General features: G+C 29.5%; 1 protein-coding gene across 1 annotated transcript in view; it reads left to right on the plus strand.

Annotated features, from left to right (window-relative positions):
- The first annotated feature begins 2,642 nt into the window (after nt 1–2,642).
- Nucleotides 2,643–17,500, plus strand: part of LOC145261155 (uncharacterized) — a 25,565-nt gene continuing 10,707 nt past the window's right edge. Inside the window, exon 1 of the mRNA XM_080119465.1 lies at nt 2,643–2,877. The gene's annotated coding sequence lies outside the window, so the exon portion shown is untranslated. The remainder of the gene's footprint in view (nt 2,878–17,500) is intronic.

Here is a 17,500-nt window from a genome sequence, read left to right on the forward strand (position 1 = left end):
AGAGCTACAATAATATCAGGGCGTTTCCATTTACGCTAAACATTCACAGAATGCCAACATCAATATACAGCAGAACCCCGGGATATGGTGGCCCTAGGATACGTTTTTTTTTTTTTTTTCAGATTACGATGTGAAATACGATCTTTTTCCTGTCTCTGGTTATAGTATTTACCCCCCGCCTTACGGTGTTACTTATAATGTTATTTGATTATATACATGCGTATTATATAATGTGCTGTATTTTCTTACTAATTTATAATGCAGTATCCAGGGGTTAGAACCCCGGGATATGGCATTATGTATTGTATATGAAATAGTCCGCAATGGAATTTCCACAGGTCCCGCTAGTCATCTGTGTGTGTGTGTGTGTGTGTGTGTGTGTGTGTGTGTGTGTGTGTGTGTGTGTGTGTGTGTGTGTGTGTGTGTGTGTGTATGGAAAGAGAGTTGGAGAGAGGGGGTGAAAGAGAGTAGTTAATTTTAACATAAATTCTTAAACTTTTTTCATCCAAATTTATTTATCTTTTAAATAACACTGCGAGAAAGTTTTTCGTGAGATTTTTTATCATGTTTTTATTAAATACCTTTTTTAATTAGTAATTGATATCGACGAAATATTTGCATATACGTAGGAAAAAATAGGACAATATACTTGAAAATAAATAAGAATGGAAAGAAAATAAAAGAAAAACGAAAGATGATAAAAGACAAAGAAAAGGGGAATAAAGAATGAAAGAAATAATGAAAGAAAGAGATAATGAAAGAAAGAGAAAAAGAATGAAAGAAAGAACGAAAGAAATAATGAAAGAAAGAAAGAATGAAAGAAAGAAAGAACGAAATAAATAATGAAAGAAAGAAAGAATGAAAGAAAGAAAGAACGAAAGAAATAATGAAAGAAAGAAAGAATGAAAGAAAGAGAAAAAGAATGAAAGAAAGAACGAAAGAAATAATGAAAGAAAAAAATAATGAAAGAAAGAGACAAAGAATGAAAGAACGAAAAAATAATGAAAGAAAGAAAGAATGAAAGAAAGAGACAAAGAATGGAAGAAAGAAAGAACGAAAGAAATAATGAAAGAAAGAAAGAATGAAATAAAGAAAGAACGAAAGAAATAATGAAAGAAAGAAGGAAAGAAATAATGAAAGAAAGAAATAATGAAAGAAAGAGTAAAAGAATGAAAGAAAGAAATAATGAAAGAAAAAATAATGAAAGAAAGAGAAAAAGAATGAAAGAAAGAAAGAAAGAACGAAAGAAATAATGAAAGAAAGAAAGAATGAAAGAAAGAAAGAACGAAAGAAATAATGAATGAAAGAAAGAATGAATGAAAGAGAAAACGAATGAACGAAAGAAATAATGAAAGAAAGAAAGAATGAAAGAAAGAGAAAAACAATGGAAGAAAGAAAGAAAGAACGATATAATGAAAGAAAGAAAGAATGAAAGAAAGAGAAAATGAATGAAAGAAAGAAAGAATGAGAGAAATAATGAAAGAAAGAATGAATGAAAAAAAAGAGAAAAAGAATGAAAGAAAGAAAGAACAAAAGAAATAATGAAAGTTAGAAAAAAGAAAGAATTAAAAGCAAAAATACGATGAAAGAAAAAGAAAATAAAGTGAGAAAAAGAGGAAGACAAAAAAATAAGAAAAAGAAGGAGGGTAGTAAAGAAATAAATGAAAAATAAAACAACGAAATAAAATAAACATAAAAGCAGAAAGGAAATAGGAAAGAAATAAAATATTTTAACAGAGGAAATAGAAAAGAAGATGGCGAAATACGCAAGAAGAAGAAGAAGAAGAAGAAGAAGAAGAAGAAGAAGAAGAAGAAGAAGAAGAAGAAGAAGAAGAAGAAGAAATAGTTTCAAGAAAAAAGGGAGGGTGATAAGAAATAAAAGAAAGGGAAAGAAAGAGAAAACATGGCAGAAGAAAATATGAAAACAATTTAGAAAAAAAAAGACAGGGGAGACAAGGAAAGCAACACACGACTCAAAAAAAAAAAAGGAAAAAGAACATAGGAAAAGAAAAAAAAAGGAAAAAGAACATAGGAAAAGAAAAAAAAAGGAAAAAGAACATAGGAAAAGAAAAAAAAAGGAAAAAGAACATAGGAAAAGAAAAAAAAAAGGAAAAAGAACAGTGGAAAAGAAAGACTGGAAATGTGAAAAAATAGAAGTTGCGATGAAATAAGAAAAAAGAAATGAAAGGAAAAATACGACAAAAGGAAAAGAAGAAAAAGAAAAGAAAGAAAAGGCAATTTCTTGTAATGCTAAACTGCAGGGTACCAAAAGATAAAGTAACAAATAAAAGGTATTATTCTAATGACCCTCTCTTCAATAAAAAATAATCGTTACAAGTTTCCCTTTCTACTTCTTTTTTATTGGCTGCTACCTTTTGTCCTAATTGGCTCGACAAACACAACAGGTCGTCCAGGTGATGCGAAATGTGAGGGGGCGTTAGCGGAAAGGGGGGACGAAAGAGATAAAATTCAAAGGGCGGAAAGCGACATTACACAAAGTGTGTGTGTGTGTGTGTGTGTGTGTGTGTGTGTGTGTGTGTGTGTGTGTATATATATATATATATATATATATATATATATATATATATATATATATATATATATATATATATATATTAGATGCTACAGTTAACGATCTTAGTTGTAGCCTTGAAGCATTCAGGTGAGGTTCTTCTTGTCCCCCCGGCGGTTTCTCATCAGAAAGAAGTAAAAAGTTGTTAAACAGACTCTGTATTAGTTGTGCACAAAAAAAAAAAAAAAAAACGTGCAAAAAGAAACCTTTTTTTTTTAACAGGTTTAACAAAAACCAAAAACAACGACGCTTCTCAACTGGACTTTTGTGGCAATTTTTCCCATGCAGGATTTCTGAGATTCAAGGTTAGTTGCTTTCTTTTAGAATTTATGCTAGCATGAAGATCACGGGTTAAATTTTGAAAGTCTTATTATGTCTCCCTGTCTAACGCCGGTAAAACCGCAGTTTAGCGGTCTGAACATAGGGCGATCAAACAATAATGTACAGGGGATAAGCAGTGTTTTTGTTTTGTTTTCTTTTGTTTTGGATAAAAGAGGAACAGTTTTCAGTTAAAATCAGTAAATTTTTACATGGTTTCCACCTTAACATTTTATTTTTAAAGGACGACCACTAAAGGCTTTAGGGTGTGCTGAAAACGAATAATGTATTTAAATTTTCCGTAAATAAGTAGTTTTAATTTTAATATGATATTCGTTTGCAGCATACCCGAAAACCTGTAATGGTCATCTTTTTAAAGTTAAGGTGGAAACCATTTAAAAATTTACCTTAAAATCTATTTAGAATTGTGCTTGAAATGTGTAAGTATGGTGAAAATATCGTAACAAAAAAAAGCAATGAAATAAGAAATAAGGTATATATTTATTAATGTAAACAAATTTGCATGGTCTCGACATTGGACAAAAAAGTTTTTTGATGACTGGTTTCTTCTGTATATATGCCTGCTTGATTGCTTGAATCTTGTCTCCGACGATCGGAGGATTCCATCTTTTAAAAAAGGGATGACAGGTGAATTTATATATATATATATATATATATATATATATATATATATATATATATATATATATATATATATATATATATATATAACTACTGCATTTACTCACATAAATTAATAAACGAAAGTATAAATTTCATATATATATATATATATATATATATATATATAACTACTTCATTTACTCACATAAATTAATATACGAAAGTATAAATTTATGCGTAAACTTTAAGTATTTGCTTCAACAGTGCTCAATACGTAGGTAGAGCTAGTTAGTAAGTTATAAAATATATATGACGATTAAGCTTAATCGCCATGTATATTTTATAACTTATGCATATATATATATATATGTCTATATATATGAATATATATATGCCTATATAAGCATATATATATATGAATATATATATATGCCTATATATATGCCTATATATATATGAATATATATATATATATTCATATATATATATATATATATATACATAGGCATATATATATTCATATATATATAGACATATATATATGCATTATTTTTTATCTCACTCCCATATATTAGGTCCAATATAATAATCAACAGAGAATTGTCTCTATAATAATAAATACGTAATCTGCATGAATTACGACCAGGCAACGCTGAGCGGCCTGCTAGTATGTAATCAAAATTAAAAAAAAATAAAAACAAAACAAAATATTTATCAGCTATACACAATTTTTTCATAGAATTATGTTCAGGCCGTTAAACTGCACTTTTACCCTATACTATATTATTTTTTGATTTAAAAATTTTAAAGTATATAAAATTCTATTTGGTAATTACGTAGCTCGTAAATAATTTTTTTAAAAAAATTAATTATTAATGAAAATAAAGACAATTAGTGGACATTGAGTTTTTCTAAATGAAGAAACCGGAGAGTTCGAATCTTAACAAGGGAGGTAATAATTTTCTGAAATCTTGGATTAATTTAACACAATTCAACTTTCGCTAATTGTTTGCGAAAACTATCTTTATTAACAATTAATATTCTACTTTTTTTTTTTTTTTCGTAATTTTTTTGGATATATTCATTACTGCGACATGACAGTTAAGTTGACAACTATCGGGTTTACTTGAAATTCAATATTTCGATTTTCAAATTCCGCCCTAATAACGAAGAAGCACCTACTAAATGTAATATGTTAGACTACAATGATTTTGATATCGATCTGTTCAACGTGTCATAATCCTGAAAACGAAATGCAATTTTTAGCCACTTATGGTTAACGACACGGATTGGAAATCTGGGTGTGCAAGTTCGAATTCAAAAGCACTTTCTTTACTCTTACCAAAAAGAAAATATTAGACTTGTGTCTATCCAACAGACAAAAATAGATGGGGGGGGTAGTAAATAACTGTTACCAAAGACAATAAAAGTAACTTTTGAGCTTGCTGAGAGAGGCGACGGATCGATTTTTTTAAATATGTCATTTTTAGCAAAAGCAATATTACCTACTGAATTGTGAAGTCGAAAACAGTAATATATCCAAAAATTACAAAAAAAATCATTGAGTAGAACGTTATTTATAGTTAAAAGTAATTTTGACGGAAAATTGGGTAAAATTGCATTTTTCGTAGATGTTTGAATACTGCTTTGGGTAATATTGTTATTTTTATACGCTTAATCCCACCCTTGGGGGTATTTGTGATTTTCTGATGTTTTCCTATTCTCATTATTGAAAATGATTTTTATTTATGTACTAGCTGATAGCACGGAAAATTTATTTATGTACTAGTTGGCAGACCGGAAAATTTCATACATAGGGACATAATTCAGAACGCATATTTTACATGGTATCGTAATGGCGTCCAACTTATGTAACAATAGACTTTTTTAACTAAAAACACAATAACAGTTGTTCTACTTGATGAATTTTCGTATTTTTTTTATATATTACTATTATCGACATGACAATTAAGTAAGTAATATTGTTTAGCTTAAAATGACGTATTAGAAGAATCGATCTGTCGCCTGTCTCCAGACAAGCTCCGTAACTTTTCTACATATTTTTGACTGATTTGTGTGTGTGTGTGTGTGTGTGTGTGTGTGTGCGTGTGTGTGTGTGTGTGTGCGTGTTTAAACGTTTTTAATTGTATTACATTTTTCATTAAAATTTAGGCTTAGATTTTGCTTTGGCGGTCGCCGGCTGTCTATAATTTCCGGAAACCATTGAAGTCTATAACTGTTTCGGCATTTTCTCTTTTCAATTGGGCAGAAATTTTTTTTTTTTTTTTTTTTTTGCGTTCGAAACATTTATTTGTTGTGTGTGTGTTTTGTTTGTTTTCAATTAAAATAACGAAAAACAGACTTCGGTGATTTAAATTGAAACAACAAAAATAGGAAGAAATTAATATTTATTGCCTTTGGTAACAGTTATTTGTGGACTATTTGTATTTTCTTTTCAAGATAATGACATGCTTAATATATTGGTGTTAACATCAATTAAGTATTACGTATGAACGAAGAAAGATTTTGAATTTTCGAATATATCGGTAAACACTGTATGTTTTTCGAGCTGAATAAATATGTTACATTGAATAAAAACACGAAAAATATATCCAGTTTGGCAGAAAAGTAACTTATCTTGCCTTTGATAACATTTATTTGTTATATATTTGTTTTTTGACAACTTTTTCGAATCTATGTGTACAGTAATACAAACCCTTTTTTTTTTAACTAGTCTATTTTCTGGCAAAATGTTAGATGGTCGTTCCATCGGCTAGGTGGTCTTAAAAGTTGAAATGGACAATGGTAAACACGAAACGAAAGGAAGTAACTATTTTAATGAATTTACCGAAATTGAATTCTAGAATATTGAGATTAGATAATGAAAAAAATATATATTAGAACCAAATTCTATTCGCTTCGTCTCGGAAACCATGTGGTTGTCTTCCATTTTTACTCAAAGATTACTCAAAATTGACCGGGTGGGACGGGGCATTAGGGCATTTGTTTTGTAACAAGGGCCTACAAAACAGCAAAAGAGGAATGGAGAATAAATATACAATAAATAAATCGTAGCAAAAGCAAGATTTGTAACTCTTCAATATAACGGGATAGCTATTCTGGGTTATAACTTATTTTTAAACGTTTATTAACTTTGAAACAAAAGTAGTGTCAGGTGCTTATGTAGTTTAGCAAAGACATTTAAAAAAAAACGGAGATAAAGAGAAATCTCTATGTTGTACGCCTCTCTTCAGCTTTTATTTTTGCCTGAAGTTTTCAATTTTGGATGGTTTCGTTTTTCCGTTTCGGATCACAACGTTTCGCTTTTTCGATCAACAAGGTCAAGACTTTCTTTTTACACATGTGTGGATTTATTTTAATCTGTAGATATGGCTTAGTCGTAGAGCATTCGACTACAGATCGAATGATCGCCTGTCCACGCCCTGGTGTACCGCATCATTTTATTTTAATTTTGTTTCTTATTAATGAGTTCAATTTACGATAAAAGAAGAGGTAACATTTTAAATCGCCGCAAATCATTTCTTCTTTTGCATATTTTAAAACTAAACATTAATCAGAAGTGACTTTTCCAGGACATTAGTAGTCAATCCCAATATCAGCTGACGTGATATTGTAAACAAACACACGGAATTTGATGAACGACATTATCATTATTATTTTATTTATTTATTTATTTATTTATTTATTTATTTTGCGAATTAGTCCACCGATTCCTCATAATATAAAATAATCAATGATTGATTCTATAATAATACATACGCAATCTGCATAAATTAAAATATCATGTTTAAACGTACTGTACGACTGGCCAACGCTGGGCTGCCAGCTAGTACATAATTAAAAATCATTTTCAATAATGAGAATAGGAAAACATCGGAAAATCACAAATACACCCAAGGGTGGGATTAAGCGTATAAAAATAACAATATTACCCAAATCAGTATTCAATCGTTTTTTTTGTTTTTTTTGTTTTGTTTTTTTTTTTGGGGGGGGGGTTATATATATAAACAAAGTTAATTCAATTATGGAATATAGTTTCGGCGTTTGTTTTTGTTTTGTCTGTTTGTTTTTGTTTTGTTTTGTTTTTGTTTGTTTTTGGTAGGGGGGTTGTTTCAGTTTTTTGTTTGTTTGTTTTTGTTTTTGTTTTTTATAAGCAAGGTTAATTCAATTATGGAATATAGTTTTGGTGTTTATTTGTTTTGTTTGCTTGTTTGTTTTTTTGGGGGGTGTTTTTTGTTTTATTTTGCTTTGTTTTTGTTTTGTTTTTTGTTGTTGTTTTTTTAATAAACAAAGTTAATTCAATTATGGAATATAGTTTTGGTGTTTATTTGTTTTGTTTGCTTGTTTGTTTTTGTTATTTGGGTGGGGGTTATTTTGTTTTTTGTTTTATTTTGCTTTGTTTTTTGTTTCGTTTTTTGTTGTTTTTTTTTAATAAACAAAGTTAATTCAATTATGGAATATAGTTTTGGTATCTGTTTGTTTATGTTTTGTTTGCTTGTTTGTTTTTGTTATTTGGGGGGGTTGTTTTGTTTTTTGTTTTTGTTTGTTTTGTTTTGTTTTTTGATTTTTTTTTTTAATAAACAAAGGTAATTCAATTATGGAATATAGTTTTGGTGGACGCTCATGTTTGCGTAAGTTATACCATTATTAAATTAAATCATTAATTTATCTACTGGGTTGGGAACATAGAAAATTCACAAAACGTATGGCTATTATACAAAATTTCCGGAATGAATAATTAAGTTTGTCTTTGAGAGAACGAGGAACCTGTGGTAATTAAAATAAACTTTTTTTTGTCTTTTTTTACTTATCTACAATTATATAAATGCAACTTTGTCTCTGTGTATGAGTTCGTTCCTTATAGACTCCGAAACGGCTGAACAGATTTTCTTTAAAATTTACAGAACTTTAGTGTTTCTAAGTCTGGAAGTGATCTCAGTTAAGTTTTGTCTTAGAATACTCTTGATAATTACCGATAATCGATAATTGCCGATAATCGAAACCATTTTTTTTTAATTTATCTATTATCTGTAAAGTTATTTTTTACCATGTCGTCGCTAGAACAACGGGCCGTGTGAAAATTTTACTGTGGGTAAGTTGATAGCGTGTTTTTTTTTTTGTTTGTTTGTTTGTTTTTTAATTTTTGTTTTGCATGATGTGGTCTGTAGGTTCAAACCCCGCACGTAAATTCTTATTTTTTGTTTTTTTTTTCATTAACTGCAAAGAATTTTATAAGACTTGAAAATTTACGTGTTTTGCTTTTTTTTTTTCTTTTTTTCTTTTTTTTTTTTTTTTTTTTTTGCAAGACATCGTCTGTAGGTTCAAACACCGCACGTAATTTTCTTAATGTTTTTTTTTTTTTTATCGTTAACTGGAAAGAAGTTTATTCATAAGATTGGAAAATTTACGTGTGTTTGTATATTTTTTTAATATCTATTATTTTTGCAAATAAAATATAAAATATAAAAACAACAGTAGGTTCTTTGATAAGACAGAGGCGCGTTCAAAATGAACGCTTCTGTTTAGAGTATAATTGGACCGTTGTACTTGACTTTTGCATTTTAAACTTAATTCAAGTCATTATATAAAATTGAAAATGATTTCATAAAATCAACAGTAGGTTCTCTACATTGCAATGTAGATTACAATGAATTGTGGACTAAGTCTAAGCTTCCTCCCAGTGCACAACGGTGAGTTCCCGACCAGAGCAGGCAATCAACTGATTTGATTAACGAATGAGTGATTTCACCAATTTCGATGACAATAAAAGTATTAGAAGTGTGGAGCATTTGTTAATTTTCTTTAAATCCCGAGCAACGTTGGGTCGACCTACTAGTATGGAATAAAAACCATGCTATTGTCGGAATTTTCCGGGCAATTTACGCAAGACGCCGGAAGGTGCCGAACGAAAGTATATTATTTCTTTATTGTCATATTGTAAATATATTATTTCTTTTATTACGAAGCTAATTCAATGAAAACTTAATTTAAAATGACAGCAAAATTCTTTTTGGCAGGAAGAAAATACAATAAATAATTATTGGACAATTTTCATGAGACTTTAAGAAAAGTAATATTCAAACCAAAAAGAGAAAAACACTCGTTGTAATGAATAATTTCTTTTAATAAATAATGAATGTTTTTTTAAATAAATAATGAATTTTTTAAAATAAATAATGAATTTTTTAAAATAAATAATGATTTTTTTTAAATAAATAATGATTTTTTTTTAAATAAATAATGAATTTTTTTAAAATAAATAATGAATTTTTTTTTAAATAATGATTTTTTTTAAATAACAAACAACTGATAACAAACAAATATTTTTTTAATGTTTCTTTTTTTCTTCTTTTTTTTTTCTTTCTTTTCAAATCCCAATAAATATTTACTTTTTTTATGTGTACATAACAAAACAATGATGGCAAAAAATGGCGTTGGCTGCTACGATTCCATCGGCATCTTTCGGCGTTTTCCGTAAACGACCCGGAAACTTCCGGCGATAGCACGATCATTATTCTTTAGAAGTATCCTTTTTAATCCTTTTTGACAGAAAACACGACGGAATTATACACTTCCGTATTTGAATGTTAATTTCATGATTCTAGTGTTCCCATCATTAAAATCGTCATCATCATCATCATCATCATCATCATCATCATCATCCAGCAGCTTCCGGCTCAGGCTTATTCCATCATGAAATGTTAGAAGGAAGGCTAGAGGCGTCAGACTATTCAATCAGAAAATGATAATCGTCCGTTTTTTTATACGGATTTTAAGTGTAAATTTTACTTAATAGACTTACGAATCGGCCTCCCCCATTGAACTTTCCCCTTCCCTTCCATCACAGCCCGCGGGGGGGGGGGTGTATTGAATAGAACTCCCCGAGGACCCACGGGGCGAAGGCGAAAGCCAGAAAAATTGATTGGGGCTTGGTTGGTGCAATGATGGAAACTGTATTATTGTGTTGGTCACGACCTAATGAAAATGGCGGCAATAGCACCCCCATTCCATCCCAATTTCCGTGCCAGACTTATTTTTGTGAATGAAACAAAAAAGAGAGATACCGGGTAGGGATGGAACCCTAGGTAGGTGAGAGTTCGCTCAAATAAAAGAATCCTGAATGGGTAGCAATGGTCGATGGAAAAGGTCGCAAGGTACGTTAGTCAAACTTTAGGATTTATAATCAAATTCTAACCCCAAGCCTAACCCTAACCCCACCATCTTTACACATCCGATATACCACCATTAAAGACGGGGGAAGGGGTATAAAGAGGCTGGCTGTGTGAGGATGAATGATAATGAGTGTTTGGGGAATGGGTAAGGCGCAATTATCCTAGTCAATTGAGAAAAAAAAAAAGAAATGACGAAATTTATTTTTTACAATCGGAGACATGGAAATTTCACTAGTGTTTTTCATCATTCAAAAAAAATTTTAATCGAAAACGGCTCAGATACTTTAATAGTTTAATTGTACATCGAACTACCGTTTGATTCCAAGTATACAGGGGAAAATTATTTGCAGTTGTTGTAGCTAGACGGGTTTTGCTGTGAACGTTTAACAGTCGGGTTGAATAAGAGATATGGGCTCTTCAATCGAGCACCTTGATGCTCAATGCCTCCGTTCAGTCTCGAAAGACATAGGATACCCTCTGTAGGGGCAGCTGCGCGTGTAATTGTGAAGCTAGGGTTGCGCAATCCTAAATCACACCTACCATGAAAATCGAGCACCTACCATGAAAATTACGATAGAATGGAAGAAAACTAATTTGCATGAAGAAATCAGTTACCACCTGCTTCTTGTTCACATATCCAAAGAAAGCTGTATTGATACTAACTAGCGGGACCTGTGGAAAATCCACAACGGCATCTTTCATATGCGATATATTGATGCTGGGCATTCTGTGGACGTTCAGCGTGCATGGAGACTCCGCGATATTATTGAAGCCCTTTTGTTAAAATGTAAAAGTATTTATCTATATCTAAGTAATCTGGTTAATGCAGTGTGAGAAAACATGTCTGGTTATTACTGTTTATCTCTAATGTCCTTATAGGAGTCTGTGATATATTTCTATTGTATGGACACCCGGCGCGAACGGAAACCCCACGATATCATTATATTATCTTCAGACAGAACAGAGACTACTCGTGGATCGAAACCAGAAAACCAAGAAGGTATATGTTAGTTTCACGTACGGCCCAAAAACGACATCATTTTTTTTTTTTCTGTTTTTACATTGCGTATTCGGTGACCGGGAGATCCTATTTATTAAAACAGATGATAGAAGGTGATAACATACTACGAACATTAAATCAGCGTATCTTTATATTGATTTAATGTTCGTACTATGTACCCACCTTCTATCTTCCTTTTTAATAAATAGGATCTCCTGATCAAATAATATATAATCTGGAAACCGTGACACACGTACGTACGTACGTACCTACCTACCTACCTACCTACCTACGTTAAAGGTACTACGGTATGAATATATAGCTACTGCATCGAGTTTGAATGAATTACTTTTCTTTGATTTAGTTTACTACGACCTCGGAACTCGTGCATCCTGCAACGTATGAGACAAAGTATCCTATCGTTTTCGATTTAAAACCAAATCTACAGCGTCCCTCCAACTTCCTCTCGATTGTTTCCAGTTCAGTTTTTTTATCTTCCCCTTCTTTTTTCTATCTGGGATCCATTGGAGCATTCGGTTAGCACTTCTCTCTGGGGCAAATCTTAAGAGTATGTCCGAGCCAGCCTAGACGTCGTTTGCAGTTTATTGATGATACCACCTGTTGGTTGGTACGGTCTCTTATCTATTGGTTGGTACGAGGTGCCTTAAATAATTTTCCAGACTTTTTTCTGTACAGGCATTTAAAATTGTCGTAGACTCTTGAAAATTCGGTATGTTATTGCTATACATGTTATGAGATGACTGACCAGCTACAGCAGGAATCGGAATACACCCTACTAAAGCCTGATTGTCTAAGTTGTTGAATTTTAAAAATGCAATCTGGACATAAGGACACTTTAGAAGAACGATATGCAATAATTTCTTTCTTTTTTTTTTTTTTTTTGAACTTGGAAAAAATGCCGCAGAAACGTATGGAATGCTTCAGACTGCTTTTGGACCATCTCGCATGACTCGAATATCAGGTTTTGAGTGCCATAATCGATTTAATGAAAGCAAGGCGTTTGTTAGGGGTGATGAGAGATGTGGGAGGAGTAAGAAGTCAGAACACCACAGTTAATTGTCCTAAATACATTTTCTATATAAGGACCATCGTGTGTCTATAAAGGCAATAAGTGCACAGATTGATGTCAGTGTAGGAACTGTACACACAATTATTTGCAAGGAACGGAAGATGCGGAAGATTTACGCAAAGTTTGTAACAAGGATGCTCAGAGAACTCCATCCTTGTCACAGAGTATTTTACCAAGATGGGCATCAAGACAGTTCCTCACCCTCCTTGTAGTCTAGAACTTGCTCCCTGTGACTTTTGATTATTACATGAGATCAAGGAAAATTTACGTGTGGGGTTTGAACCTTCTGACCACGTCAAGCAAAAAAAAAAAACAGAAAAAACGCTATAAACCTACCCACAGTAGAATATTCACGGCCCGTCGTTCTATCATAACTGCTAAGCGATGACATGGAAAAAAATGGCTTTACCGATGATAGATAAATCAAAATAACGGTTTCGATTATCGATTCTCGGTAATTATCGGAGAGAAGGTTGAATATATATATATATATATATATATATATATATATATATATATAACTACTTCATTTACTCACATAAACCTAATATACGAAAGTATAGATTTATGCGTAAACTTTAAGTATATACTTCAAAAGTGCTCAATACGTAGGTAGAGCTAGTAAGTAATTTATAAAATATATATGGCGATTAAGCTACACTGAATATTCTGCGTTTCATCCACTATAGGATTCGTCAGGCTTATGCGCCTAAGACTAAGCCTGACGAATCCTATAGTGGATGAAACGCAGAATATTCAGTGTAGCTTAATCGCCATATATATTTTATAAATTACTATATATATATATATATATATATATATATATATATATATATATATGTATGTATGTATGTATGTATATATGTATGTATATATGTATGCATATATATATGTCTGTATATATGTATGTATGTATATATGTATGTATGCATGTATATATATACATATATATGTATATATATACATATATATATGTATATATATACACATATATATGTATATATATATGTATATGTAAGTATATGTATATGTATATGTATATATATATGTAAGTATATATATATATGTATATGTAAGTATATATATATATGTATATATAAGTATATATATGTATATGTAAGTATATATATATGTATATATATGCATATATATATATGTAAGTATATATATATGTATATCTAAGTATATATATATGTATATGTAAGTATATATATGTATATGTAAGTATATATATATGTATATGTAAGTATATATATATGTATATGTAAGTATATATATATGTATATGTAAGTATATATATATATAAGTATATATATGTATATGTAAGTATATATATACGTATATGTAAGTATATATACATACGTATATGTAAGTATATATATATGTATATGTAAGTATATATATATGTATATGTAAGTATATATATGTATATGTAAGTATATATATATGTATATGTAAGTATATATATGTAAGTATATATATATGTATATGTAAGTATATATATGTATATGTAAGTATGTATATATGTATATGTACATATATATATGTATATGTACGTATATATATATATATATGTATGTGTACGTATATATATATATATATATATATATATATATATATATATATATATATATATATATATATATATATATACTAGCAGGGGGCAATCATCCGGCTTTGCCCGGTCATAAAATACGCTTTCATGCGATATTTTAATTTATTCAAATTTCGTATTATAAAAAGTTTTTAAAAAAAAGTAAATAAAAAAGTATTCGGGTGCTATCAGCTAAAATCGAAACTGAAAGCAAAACTGTAGATTCAAAACTGGTGACGTTACCACTGTACCACGTGACATGCGCTTGAGCTGATTAAAAATTCAAAATTACAAATAAATTAAGATGAATTTATAAAATACATAACGATTCAATAATTTGAGGCCTCTTACCACCGCTCTACGATATCAATTTTGGAAGAGATAGAGTTTTAAAATATGGAGACAGACAGACATATAACCTACATATATATATGCATATACATATATATATATGTATATACATATATATATGTATATACATATATATATGTATATACATATATATATATGTATATACATATATATATGTATATACATATATATATATGTATATACATATATATATATGTATATACATATATATATGCATATACATATATATATGTATATACATATATATGTATATACATGTATATATGTATATACATGTATACATGTATATACATGTATTTATGTATATACATATATATATGTATATACATATATATATGTATATACATATATATATGTATATACATATATGTATATACATATATATATATATGTATATGTATATACTTATATATATGTATATACATATATATGTATATACATATATATGTATATACATATATATATGTATATACATATATATATATATGTATGTATATACATATATATATATGTATATACATATATATATGTATATACATATATGTATATACATACATATATATATATATATATATATATATCGTTCTATCATTATTGCTAAGCGACGACATGGAATATATATATGTGTATTAGACGTATATATGTATATATATGTATGCATGTGTGTGTGTGTGTGGATAAGAAAAGGAATAAAGTTATGTGGTCATCAACGTTTCATCTTTATTGTAAGACTTCTTCTGGGTTAATGAAATACAGAAAATAAAATACCAGTACAATATTTTAAAATATATTTTTGTTTTAATAAAAGGTATGACTTAGTTCTATTTCTGAACGAAAAAAAAATCGTTGGAAATCAAAAAAGTTATATCGCTGTGAAAGAAAATCAGATTTATTAACGTCCTATAGCCGTTTATATATTGAAAAAGATATGATGTAATTTATATTCTTTTGGGAATAAATATGGCCGTTATAATTCAAATGCGGATGTGTAACTGAAATGAAATTAGTGTATTTTTGTTATTTAGTTTCTCGACTGATTATATGTATTAATTATTATAGGTGGTGCAGGACAGTTAACCTGTTTCTAAAATTAAATTATATTCTTTTAATGGGAGTTTACTTATTAATTTATACAAGCAAAGTTTCGATCTCCCTATGGGTAACTTTCTTATGGAGTACTTGCATGGTTCAGATATAAGGAAGTATTACATTTGACCATTTGAAATCTTATAAATGATTTGACATGTTCGTTGATGTCTTTTAGGCATTTAAGTGTCCTGCTGTGCAGTACACTGTCGAATGCATTTTCATGGTCAATCATGTCCATTACTGAGTTGGTCTTTTTTCCTAGCTGTTTTCATGTACATCGTTTTTGTTCATTATCTAGGTATTTGCCAGAGTCAAGGTGGTCATGTATTTCATCTGTTATTATACCTGTGAGCCATTTTTAGGTGGTACTTAAACGTGTTATTGGTGTGTATTTACTTGGACGATGGGTTTCTTCGCTTTTGGGGAGGAGATTTGTGATGCCGTTAGTTAGCCATTCTGGTGTCTTCTCTTCTTTCTTTCGAGTTGAGAATTTGATTAAGGCGCTTTATATTTATATTTATATTTATATTTATATTTATATTTATATTGGTCATTTCACGTTTAGATTACCTCCAAACACAGAACAGTTTAGATACATTGACGATATTTTAATTTTCCTTCTTGAAAACACGCACATATATAATATTAAAGACAAATTAGACTCAGTCGAAACCTCCATAAAGTTCACCTATGAAACAGAAAACAATCACTCATTACTTTTTCTAGACATACTTATTGTAAAATCCAATAATAAACTATCCTTCAAAGTTCACCGCAAAACTACACACAAAAATGATTACATACATTTTTACTCACACCATAATAAAAAAAATAAAAACAGGTATGATAATTGTTTTTGTTTCCTACGTGCAATCAGAATTTGCAGTCCAGAATATCTGCACAAAGAATTCAAATACTTCAAAAATACTTTGAAATTGTTTTGCAATATCCCACATATTTTATATTAAATGAAAAGAAAAAAGCCACACAAATATTTTACAGAATAAATAAGCAAAAATCGTATACACCAGATATTTCTCTCAAACAAACATCTTCTTTTACCCAAACACACAAATAATACAATAATTTGCAACACTCCAAACAAACTATGAATTCCAATAATACAAACCACATAACAACCTATAAAACGAACATTAAAATAACAAAACATCTCCAAAACAAATTAATTTCCGATGCAGGCATATAGTACCGCATATACACTGTTTCTTTGCCAACATTGCCATCATATATACATTGGTGAAACCCAACGTAGATTATAGAAAAGGCTCAATGAACAGAAAATATAAGAGATATAAAAATAGCAATTCTCTGAATGAATTATTCTCTTATTAATTACAGTATAACCATACGTTTGACTTCAAACAAGCAAAAGTAGTTCAATTTATCTCTTCTTCTCTTCTCTTCATCTCTTCTCTTCTCTTCTCTTCTATCTTCTTCTATCTATCTTCTATTCTATATAAATAAAATCTATCTTCTTCTATCTTCTATTCTATCTATCTATATAAATAAAATGAACTCATTTTTTCCCGTCGGATTTTGACATTAATAGGATTAAAAATCAAGATATTTCATGCAAATATAATATGCATAAACGGCAGAACAATATCTGAGGTGTGTTATAGGCTTA

This window comes from Euprymna scolopes, chromosome 37 (genome assembly GCF_053919585.1).
Source record: "Euprymna scolopes isolate OS-2025 chromosome 37, ASM5391958v1, whole genome shotgun sequence".
NCBI lineage: Eukaryota > Metazoa > Mollusca > Cephalopoda > Sepiida > Sepiolidae > Euprymna > Euprymna scolopes.